The sequence below is a fragment of the Otolemur garnettii genome, unplaced genomic scaffold (genome assembly GCF_000181295.1).
Source record: "Otolemur garnettii isolate 467f Iridium unplaced genomic scaffold, OtoGar3 scaffold00066, whole genome shotgun sequence".
In the NCBI taxonomy this organism is placed as follows: Eukaryota; Metazoa; Chordata; class Mammalia; order Primates; family Galagidae; genus Otolemur; species Otolemur garnettii.
The window spans coordinates 3,083,614-3,087,469 of NW_003852461.1; the positions used below are offsets into that span (position 1 = coordinate 3,083,614).

At 45.3% G+C, this 3,856-nt stretch overlaps 1 long non-coding RNA gene across 1 annotated transcript; it reads right to left on the reverse strand.

The window, feature by feature from the left end:
* Window positions 1-218: 218 nt before the first annotated feature.
* On the reverse strand, window positions 219-3,557 carry LOC111726452. The gene is made up of 2 exons (XR_002774217.1): window positions 2,649-3,557; window positions 219-1,146 (listed from the first exon to the last, which is right to left on the reverse strand). It is a non-coding gene; the product is annotated as an uncharacterized LOC111726452 (long non-coding RNA).
* Window positions 3,558-3,856: the final 299 nt, after the last annotated feature.

Below are 3,856 nucleotides of genomic sequence, written 5' to 3' on the forward strand. Positions count from 1 at the left end.
AAAAAAAAAAAAGAACAGAGTCGGGACGTGAACACACATCCATGTGAGCTCTAAACGGTATAAGGTGCATTCTACCTGGATTATTGATTTCCACAGAAGATCGGATTTTCTAAATACTAAAACCAGGCAATGGTCTAAACTCTCCACAATTTATTTCTTTTTGATATGTTCCTTTCCAGCTTGGATGCTTTTCCTAGAAGCAGAGCCTGAGGTAGGGATTAAGTGCTAATGCTTTATTTAGGAAGTATAATCTTACAGCTGCAAAACTGAGCAGAAAGGGAGGCGAGGTAGCAAAGGAAGAAACGTGAGGTTGGTGTTGCATTTCAGCAGGGGCATCCGTCCACCTAGATGAGCTATTTCCAAATGGGCTTTTCAGGGAGGAAGATGCTCCCTTGGTTCAGTCTTGGGAGGGAGGAAGGGAGAGGAAATTTATTTGCCAGAGCTCTTACATCTCTTGCATTCCATTGCTCCAAGTTTACCTGCCAGAGATTTAAGTCTCCCACACTCCTGAGCTGTACCACCCAGCCCCTGCAGCAGCTGCTTGGGAAGCCAGATCTCACAGCTGCAGCTTGGTCTTTGTTGAGTCCAGAAGTGCTGGGAGGCATCAGGGATTTCAGCTGCAGTGCTGGTCGGCCTGAGGACTTTTAACTCCATGGGTAAGTGCGGCGACGGATAGCTGCAGTAGGTGGAGTCCAGTGGGCAATCAGGGATTTGAGAGGCAGCTGAGGCCACAAGACTGAGGTGGAGAGAAGAGGTGCCTGTATGCCCTCAATAGGTCTCCCTGCCTCCCCCACACAAATCACTGAGGTCACTAGAAGGAAACCTTTCTGGCTTGGATGAGTTCACTGAACTTGAAGAAGAAGAAAAAACCAAATTAAACTACAATGATAAGGAAAGAAAGCAAGTGATGGGCTTACATACCCCAAAGCCCAGAAGGTCAGCAGCTCTCAGTTCAGACTCAGTTCCGTGGCTCCAATTCCACACTACTGAAGTTCTCCTGTCTCAGCCGTCCTCCTGGGCCAGCTTCGGGCTGCTGCAAAAATGGCTGAGCGACTCCAGGCCTCATGTGCACCAGATTCCAGTAGCAGGAGAAAGAAATAAACTGCCTCTCCATCTGGACTTCTCTTACATGTGAAAAAACTTTTCCTAAAAGGGCCCACAGCAAACAGTTTTCATTGCCCATGTTGGCTACCGGGTTGGTCCCTGACGACCCTCTGCAGGGCCCATAAGCACATGGATTAGCTGCTGGGGCCTGGGTTCCTGAACCAATCGCTGTCTAGGAGGAGGGATCCTGGGATTGTTTCAGGGGTGGGGGGGAACTTTTTTTCTGTTCTGCCTACTTGGAAGAAAAGAGTTGTCTTGGGCCACACCTTCAATACACAAAGGCTAAGGAAAGCTGATGAGCAAGAAAAAGGTCCACGTGTAACTTTCACAGTCTCCAACACCACAGATAAGCAAAACAGTCCTCAAATAATGTGTATGTGGCCCACGGGCCATAGGCTGGACACCCCTGCAGGGCCCACCTCCAACACTGGGATAATCCTCAAACTATGCAGTATGATGGGGTCTGGGGAGCAGGAGTGAAGTAGATGGGAAAGGGAAAATCACAAGGTCAACTAGAGCCAGCCTTCCAAGTTTCCAAAGAAACGAAGACCGAACTGCCATCTGCATTTCTTACTAGACAATTGTCATAAGGGCCACTGACTCACTTCAGGCAAAGTGGGTTTCAGCCAAACTCAGCAGTTCTTAGTTCTTGGAGATTCTTGCTACCCTGTCCTCTGGGACCATCCATATCCCACCCTCTCTGCCTTTGATGGCTCAGCTCCCCATCAAGCTTACTGCAAAAGCCCTCCTTGATATTTCACATCCAGAAACCTAGGCTGTAGAAAATGAAGGTTGGGGAATGAGAAGTGATCTTAGAAATCTAGATTGGAGTTTTTCAAACTGCACACTGCAGGGTCCCAGAGGCTCTGCAGAGCTCTCTCAGCTGTGAGACTTCGAGGGCTTGGAGGAACTGCTAAACAGCTGAGCCTCTGGATCCCCTGTAAATCAAGCCACCTCTGAATCCATTATTTCACATAGCTACACATTTTGCTTCAAGATCAGTTTTTGTCAGAAAGAGAGAAGTTAAAAATAAAATCCCTTTATAATAAAAGTGAGAAAACTATTTTATAAAAGAGTTTATAAAACAGAGTTAGAGTAATTTCTCTCTATTATAAAAGTGGAGGCTTACACCTGTTAATTCCAGCACTTTGGGAGGCCAAAGTGGGAGGATCCCTTAAGGTCTTGCTATATTGCCCAGACTAGACTGGGCAATATAGCAAGACCCTGTCCCTGCAAAAAAAGTTTAGAAAATCAGCCAGGAATTGGTAGTGTGCTCCTGTAGTCCTAACTACTAAGGAGGCTGAAGCAGGAGGATTGCTTGAGCCGAAAAGTTCAAGGTTACAGTAAGTTATGATCATACCACTGTACTACAGCCCAGACAACAGAGCAAGATCCTGTCTCAAAAAAAAAAAAAAAAGCAAGAAACCTGGAGCTCAGAAAGGGGGCTGTGGCACATATTGAAGGTCATGTTGTTTAACTGATCCTCCCCCTCATGACACCTATGCCAATATTTGAAAAGGTCCTTCCTGTGGCTCCCGACTCACCTCTTCTCCAGAATCAATGACCCCAGCTTCTCCAAATCTCACTCCCATGAAGAGATTCCAAGTCATCTCACCAATCCGTGGCTCACCTCTTTGTTCAAATCCCACTTCGAGTCTATCCCCAAGAAGGAACATGATGATTCAGAAGCATCTGAGCCGAGGGAAGACCCAGACTGCCCCGCGTCCTGTCAGAGTGTTCCGCGCCTCATCACAGAGCCAGAGATCACATTAGCTAGTTGGCAGTCTCAAAACACCATTGCCTCATACCTTCTGCTAAAACTCTTACGGCTTTTTTTTTTCTTTTTTTACAAGCCGCTGCAAAGACTTTTCTTCCCATCCTGTTCTTATCCTCTTGTTTACTTGGACCCTGTGGTAGAACTTAATGTTTATTTCATTTAAGATCCCACAATCTTAAGTGCCCACTGTGTACATTTCTGGGCATTTTTGTGAGCACTCGAGAAGTCAAGGACAGGGTAGCAAAATGAGGTACCTACAGGGCCAGGTCAGCACGGAGGGCATGTAAATAAATGAAGAAGGCAAGGGACAGGTCCAGCCTGTGAGCTGGGGATTCCAGTGAACTGGAGACTCAGTCCCATCTGAAGGGACAGCTTTACCCAGTTTTGGCTAATCACTGTCGTGTAAGAATCGAGCCCAAAGTGGTGAGGTCTTCTGATTTTTTTAAGAAAAGCTGGAAATGCAGAGGTTGACTGGAAATATCCAGTCTTTTAAATCTTGGCCACTAATTCTCACAGTTCTAATACATCCTACAGGCCAAACAAAACATGTCTGCAAGCTGAGTTCAGCCCCCGGACTTCGAATTTGCAAACTTTGCCCTGTGGGGATAAGGGAGATGAACAGCACTGGTTATTAAGACAAAAATATAAAAATGATTCGTATTATCTTGGATTTAATAGCACAACATTTATTTTTAATATTCCCTTGTTAATCATAAGCTTGAACATTGTAAAGCTGGAAAGAATCTCTGGGATTATATTGTTTAATCCTCTCATTTTACAAGAAAAAAAAGGAATCTGTGATTGAGAGAGGAGAAAAGACTTGGATTTTAATTAAATATACTTCTGTGAAATGAATGAAAAAATTCAGGTTCCCAGAAATGCCCTCTTGGTTGATTGGTCCAGGGTTTCTCAACCTAAGCATGATTGACATTTTGGATCGGATAATTCTTTGTCATAGGGACTGCCCTGCACATT